The sequence below is a fragment of the Primulina huaijiensis genome, chromosome 11, assembly GCF_012295235.1.
Source record: "Primulina huaijiensis isolate GDHJ02 chromosome 11, ASM1229523v2, whole genome shotgun sequence".
NCBI lineage: Eukaryota > Viridiplantae > Streptophyta > Magnoliopsida > Lamiales > Gesneriaceae > Primulina > Primulina huaijiensis.
Window position 1 is genome coordinate 137,613 of NC_133316.1, and position 8,432 is coordinate 146,044.

An 8,432-nucleotide genomic window follows, 5' to 3' on the forward strand; every position below is an offset into this window, starting at 1 on the left:
TGTGTGATGTCTCGGAGCAAAATAATCACTAGAAAATATAAAGTCAGCTGATTCAATGAAAAACTAATTTCTCAACAAGGTGAGAAAACAAATTGCATCCTAAAACAAATAACCAGACTTAATACGAAACCAAGGAATGCAAGACGATGTGCCAAAAATTTTTGTCTTCATATGTCTCCAACACTCAACGGAAACACGGTATAATTACGATGATTCGTCTTTGCGAGTTCTTTTGTACATTCTCGTGTGTATTGTTTGTCTCGATTTTCTGGCACCTTCAACCGATGCATCTCTTGTGTATTAATTATTCTTTAATATATATAGACTTGTGTTGATCTTGATACGCTTGAATATACTCCTACAAAATAATGAAAGTAGTATTTCATTAGGCAATAAATTCTTCCAAATAATAAAAATCAAATATAGAGTTTAAGAAACTCAATCTTTTAAAAATGCAAAATTTATATGCAAAATTTAACAAGGAAAATAATTTAGGAGATAAATTTGTATCTTGCAAGGCAAGTCACGTTTTCTTTGAGTGTGGTTTAATAAAATAAATTAATTGTATTTCAATAAAATCAATTAATTATATTTGGTTGGAATTTTTATAATTACCCACCCACCCCTACCAATGCTCAATCAAAATTGAATAATTTAGATCCATATCTTTATATCCAATTTAAAATTATTTGATTTTTAATTTTATATTAGTGGCAGTATGCATCCTCGTATAGTTATTTTTTAAAAATTATCACATGCTTATTTTTTTAAAAAAATATCACATAATGTTAAATATGTGAGACTGATTTTTGTTCCCAACTCCAAAAATAATTTGTTTAGTGGGATAAACGTGTTATTGCCATTTATAAAATAGTCGTATCATAGGATAGATTCTTTACATAATATAGCACTGCATGGTGATCGAAGCCCACACATTGCACCTGGAAAATTTAACGATAAACCCATAACATGTTATTTTTATTTGAGTCTAAAATGAAAAGATGAATGGTAGTCTAATTTATTTGTAACATATTTTGTCTTGAAAAATGTGTGGGGATGATTTTGAAAATTTTAAAATATTTAATCTATACATCAAAAATTAGATACTCTTTGAGATTTAACTTTAATTGATAGAATAATAATATTGTAATATATTATTGAGAGTTGTATATAAAGACGACTGTACTCATTTAATAAGCTAGTTTTTAAGGTGAAGTTAGTCTCAAGTATATAATCTTAACGGGGTATTTTAAAATCTAACTCTAAGTAAATTTTAATTTTAAATATTAACTTTTTAGAATTCAAAATTTGATAAATAACATCCACTTAAAAAATTAATTAATTAATTAGAAAACAAAAGAAGTGTACAAACAGAAAGGGAGAAAGGAAATGGATTCTTGTTCTCTCTATTCTTCTCATCCTTCTCACAACGATTCTTCTTTTCTTCATCCTTCACCCATTGGTCTTCTCTTCAATTTTTTTCTCCCTCTACATTAAGCAAGAGAATATTGTAGTCATTTGTTTCCTAAAAAAGTTTAAATTTTTCTCAACATTGTCAAAGATTTTAAATCAGGTGTAAGTTCTAATGAAATCTCAATTTTTTTTATTGATTTACTGATTTTTATTACAATGTATATATTGTAAATATAATTTTTCATATATTTCATTCTTAATTGTTCGGTCGCCCAAACATTATGGGTTCAGTCGCCTAATTCTGTTTTCAATCGATCAATTCTGTTTTCGGTCGCCCACTTTGATATGTTATGTCATCCGATTATATGTTAAATCATTTATTTTTTATGACATCTTTATTGTTTATTTTGTATAAGAATGATGATCATCCAGATTTTGATTAATTCTAATGGAGAGTGGAAGAGTGATGAACAAGGAACTTATACATGGTTATCCGAATATAAAGAATGGACAACTATTTCCATTGATGGTAGTAATTTGACCATAGAATGTAATTAAACATTAATGATTTAGTATGAATGAATCGAAGATATTTTGTACTATTCAATGTATAAAAGGTGATCAAATTAATGTTTTGTGGACTATTTACTATATTGGAATCATGTGAGTATAAAATATAAAAGTGGCGTAAAATAATTCAAAGAGCGACTGAGTGATATATGATTCTTACAATAGAAAAGACGAGCAACATCACGTTTGGGGTCTATTTACTCTATTTTAGTATAGTATAATGGAGTGATAGTGTAAAATATAAAAATAATGTCATAATACAAAGAGCGACTGAAAGCGACTGAGTGATAAATGAGTGATCTAATAGAACCACTTGATGTACTAGAAAATATTGTTTTTTGGAAGTTGAAGGTTGGATGTTTTTTTTTCATTTTAAAAAAATGTAATTGAACATTAATGATTTAGTATGAATGAATCGAAGATATTTTGTACTATTCAATGTATAAAAGGTGATCAAATTAATGTTTTGTGGACTAGTTACTATATTATAATCATGTGAGTATAAAATATAAAAGTGGCGTAAAATAATTCAAAGAGCGACTGAGTGATATATGATTCTTACAATAGAAAAGACGAGCAACATCACGTTTGGGGTCTATTTACTCTATTTTAGTATAATATAATGGAGTGATAGTGTAAAATATAAAAAAAATGTCATAATACAAAGAGCGACTGAAAGCGACTGAGTGATATATGAGTGATCTAATAGAACCACTTGATGTACTAGAAAATATTTTTTTTTGGAAGTAGAAGGTTGGATGTTTTTTTTTTAATTTTAAAAAAATGTAATTGAACATTAATGATTTAGTATGAATGAATCGAAGATATTTTATACTATTCAATGTATAAAAGATGATCAAATTAATGTTTTGTGGACTATTTACTATATTATAATCATGTGAGTATAAAATATAAAAGTGGCGTAAAATAATTCAAAGAGCGACTGAGTGATATATGATTCTTATAATAGAAAATACGAGCAACATTACGTTTGGGGTCTATTTACTCTATTTTAGTATAGTATAATGGAGTGATAGTGTAAAATATAAAAATAATATCATAATCCAAAGAGCGACTGAAAGCGACTGAGTGATATATAAATGATCTAATAGAACCACTTGATGTACTAGAAAATATTTTTTTTAGCTTATTTCACACTATTTTTCATTTTATAATATCTTATCCATAAAAATATATCATAATATATTAAGTAGCATATAAAACATGAACTTGCTCACTATATAAGTTAGTCGCCATTCGGTCGCTCCTAGTCGCCATTCGGTCGCCCTAAATCATTTTTGGCTTATTTCACACTATGTTTAATTTCGTAATTTCTTATCCATGGAACAAATAACTAAACCATGGAATCAATGGAATGTAAAAAGAATAATTAAACCATGGAACAAATAACTAAACCATGGAATCCATGGAATGTAAAACAAATAATTAAAGACTCACTATAAAAATGTAAAACAAAAAACTAAACAATGGAATAAAAAAAAAAAAAAAAACACACACACACACACACACAATTGCATAATATCTAGTAGAAACACTACAAATCATTAATTTTTGTTTGCAGTTCCATCAATCATATTCTGCATCTCTGCATCATTGAGGCATTCCTTGATAGTCTCTGATACACTTTTGAAATGAGAGTTTAAACTTAACTTGCATTCAAAGTGATTCTTTCTCAATAACCGAGGTTTCAATTTTACCTACACTCAAAAAAACATAAATGATATAAAAAATATAAATATTTTTCAAACATAAACAACAAATACAATGTTGAACACAATTTCTCAACAAAAACACAAATAGTTTATTCATTTATCAGTTACAGATATATAAGAAAGTTTAGAAAAAAACTCAATTCCACAAATCTAACTATAAGTAAAAATTCTAAAAAAATCATATAAAACGATAAACTTACCCAAACTTCTTCTTCTGCCATTTTATTCACAATCCCAACAAATTTCATGTGAAGAAACAGGAACCAAAAATTAAATAGAATACAACAAAACTCCAAAAAACAAAGCTGCACGTATTCACAACAAAAGCAAATGACTTTGTATATTACAATCGTACTAAAAAAAGCATCAATGATCAAAAAATTACAAAGAGAAAAAAAACTAGTTAATCGGATTTTTTTTTCCACATAAATCAGGACCAATAATAATCAACTGTTACATATAAAAACGTATAAACTTTTTACCCAAAAAAGAAGAAAAACACCGGTGATATAATCGCATGGTAAATTTAGATTTTAGTAAAAAAGAAACATTCGGAAACACAAACCTTCGTCAATCGATGATCGGACAATTTGGATGAATGATCAACGTGTCGCCGAGGTATGGATACATACAGTTAGAAAATCCAACACGGAGTCGGGAGAATCGAAGAGAGGAAAGTTGATGGTAAATCGGGAGATAGTGGAATTTGGGTAGCAACGCTCACAAGTAAAAGATACTTGCATATAAGAAAAAAGAAAACGTTAGTTTAGGGTTAAAAGAAAAAAAAAGGATTTAAAAATATTAAAAATGAGGGTAGAATAGACATTTCAAAAGTGAGTGTTGGTTTTTTAAATATGATGTTGTTGAGTATTATTAGCCTAAATTTCCCAATCTTTAACACTAGCGCAAAATTCAGGTAGTGGCGAAATTTGGGGCTCATTGGAAGCCACAGACTCGAAGCAAATGGGTAAAAAGTAGGCAATTTTCTTGAATTTCAACTTGAATCTTATGCACACATTTTTTTGGAATGAATATTTTTGTTCACAAACTCAATGTCTCCCAGGTAAACTGTCCAGAACATTGAACAATTCCGGATCTGATCTCAGAGAACACTCAAAGGACATCACATCAAAACTAGAGAATTGAACGTGAATCAATCAGGATAACTAATCATACCAAAAATAATAGTAATAAAATAATGTTGATGATAAAGATCAAATCTTATGCAACAACATAGCACAAAACTTGACATGAGATTAAAATCTTGCCAATGAATCGCGATAAAATAAGTCAACTAAATTTCAAGGAGGAGCTAAAAGCATACCCCACTGGTAATGACAACCCCAGCAAACACTGGACATCGTATGATTTAAAATAGTCATAAGATGTTTAGATCATATTTGCCTTTGTGTATTTAACTCCGGATACAACTATTCTAGTTTTTAAGCAGTAATAGTCCTTCTTGTAAATCTCTACAAATGTATATTAGCATATTCTAAATTTACTAAAATAAATAATTGTGAACTCATTATAACCCCGACTGATGATTAGACAATGCCGATAACCAAACTTGATTTAATTCATCGGTGTATACATTCTTAGAACACGAGCTATTGAAGCGCATGGAGAATTTAGTGTTTGAAGCACCTTAGCAGGTGTGCACACGATCCTTCAATTGGTATCAGAGCTAGTTGTTCTAATAAGGATATTTGAAAACTGATTTTTAAAATGTGTTTTAAAATGATATTTAAAATGGATTTCAAAATCCTATAAAAAATTTTATATGAGTTTGTCGGGGGAAAAGAAAAGGTTTTGGCTCTGCAACTAACGTTGTAGCCACTTCTATCGACTCCTTAATTATAATGTTCTAGCATCCTGCAGGATGTTGAGTCCAATCTGACAGCAGATTAGCTAATCTGATTCAGTGAACAAGATTTCATCTGTTAGCCTACCAGTTTAGCTGATCAATAAACGAAGCCCAGCTATGTTGAGATGTTGGATGATTAAAGTGGAGCTTAATCATCAACAGTATACCTCCGCTTCATTTTCATATAAGATAATCAATGCAGTTCAGCATCAGTTGAGTCCAGTTTGAGTCAGCTCGACCAGTTAGTCAGCAAAGAGATCAAGTTCAAGTCAAACTAGCTGCTCTTCTGGTAAAGAGACTCAAGATCGAGGCAGCATTTAAAGCATTCAAGGCGACCAAGTTGTTAATATATCCAGTTCTATTATGTATAAACTAACTGATATTTGATGTTATATAAAAGTTTGCTATTGTAGTAGCAATTTCCCTTACACTTGATGGTTTGCGTAAATGTATAATACAAGAGACGCATATTTGATTAAATAAACATCATGTTTATCCAGTTAGCTTTCATGCAACTGAACTGCTATCTTAAGATTTGTTGCCTAAACTGCTTGAATCATGCTAAAACTTCATTAATCGCGTAAACGATTATATTTTTGAGGGAGAGTTTTCATTTCATTTTCTGAAGGAGAGTTTTATTTAAAATTATCTCTCGAACTGAAAAATGTTTTTAAAACTCGTTTTTTTAAATTCAGTTATTGAGGGGGAGCTTTCTTTTCCCTCGAACTGAAAAATTCCGTTTAAAATCGCTTTAGTAGCTCAATTTTTGTGATCATAAAAAAGGTGGAGATTGTTGGAATAGTTCATGTTCGCAATCTTGATTTTGATGTTAACAAAACTTGTTATTTTGTTTCTAATGATTTATCGAAGTGCGCAGGATGCTGAAACAGATCGGGTTTCGAACTAATCAGTTACCGAGTCAAAACTGAAGCTATCGAGACACAAACTGAAAGAGGCAACGATTGCCCAAACTGAATCAGTTACAACTAATGTATCAAAGACCAGTTCAATTGATTGTCCAACTGACAGGCAGTTCAGCAGAAGACATTCAGAAGCCTGGTCAGCTGATGAAGTGCTCAACTGATGAAGAGCCCAGCTGATCAGTTCAACTGAAAGAGTGAAATCAGTTCAACTGACGAGTCAACTGATTTCACTAGCCCAACTAAAGATCAGTTCAGATGACCAGTCAGGAGCATCAGGTAGGAATCAATCAGTTGCTGATCAAAACAAGCTTTTCCAAGTGGATTCTAGCTATGGACAACGATACAAAAGCGACTGTATGATCAAGGTACAATAATGAACGTTGCAGCAACATTTAAAGACAAAATGTTCCAGAATATCTGTCAGAAAAGTCGAGACACAAATTTCAAGGAACGCATTTAAGATGCAACAGATACAATTATTGATTCTCACTGTACGATCAGTTTCCCGCCTATAAATAGAAGATGAAGATCAATGAGAAGGGTGTGTGAAAAAAAAAGAGAGAAAAGAAAGGACACGCTGAATTCATATCATCTTACTAGAAGCAATCAAGCCCAGAGGGATCACTACAAAGTTATATCAGCTTAGTTTAGAAGCTTATTTCCATCTGTGTGTGAGAACATCTTTCCGTTATATTCATTGTTCGATTCCCACACACGCACACACAATCTCTCACAAATACAGAGAGTTGAGCTTATTGAATAGTTGAGTGAGTCTTGCACAAAGACGTAAAACTTGTGTTTGTAGTCTTTGACACACAAACATTAAACAAGTATTGGCTGGAAGGTGCTGCCTTCAATCTTGAGTGCCAGGAATTCAGTTAGGCAGTAGAGTAAATCCTAAGCTGAGTGGGTTTGTACAATGGTTTGTATAAATCAAAGTCTTCAAGTGTATCCTACTCGAAGAGGTAGAAGGGGTGACGTAGGAGCAGTTGAAGTCTACGAACATCTATAAACATATCTTGTGTATTTAATTGTTTAACTATTGTTTTCAAACTGATTTGATCAGTTAGAGCATTCGTCAGTTCAGTTTTCACCATAACTGAACTGATATATGCAAGAACTGATCCCTCGCTTTTCAGTTACTCAGTTGCATAAGATATAAAACCAATCAGTTTTCTTAACGAATGATTACTTCGAGTATTTTTCTCTTGGTTTGTAACCAAACTCGATTTAATTCATCGTTGTATACATTCACGAGCTATTGAAGCTCATGGAGAATTTAATGTTTGAAGCACCTTCCACATCATCTGACAGTTTTGGGTCTTTCATGTCTGAGCACTTGTTTGGGGCTGCAGTCTCGGAAGTTCGATCATTGATGACGGGCATAATGCTAGCAATTTGAGCTTTCAATTTCTCCAATTCTGCCTTTAAACTCTTAGTCTCTTCCAATTGTTCTTTGAAGTTTTTGTCCATAGGTTTTGGGACTGATTCCCTCTTCTTTCTTGAAGTTTTGAAGAAGACTTGAGGCTTTACAAACCCTCCCAAGCCACGAACCCTTCCATAGCGTTCTTGGCTTCCTAAGGCAGTGGTTAGCACATCATTCATTCCAGAAGATTTGAACTGTCCTTGAATTTTTTCCCAACAAGTCATCCTACAATTAGAGACATAACAAATCAATCCAAAAACCACAATTTTATTTATCTAGGAAATATTTAGATTGAATAAAACTAAACATTTACAATTTTTTCGGCGACTTTTGATGTCTCCACATTTGTTATGTTGCCAGATTTGTCTTCCCGGGCTTTACGCCAAAGCACCGATCTATCAACTTCTTCATCTTCAGCAATAATGTTTTTCTCTCTCTACAATTTCAAAATTTATCATCTTAAGAACATGAAGAACTTGATGAAAATGAGAAATAGAATG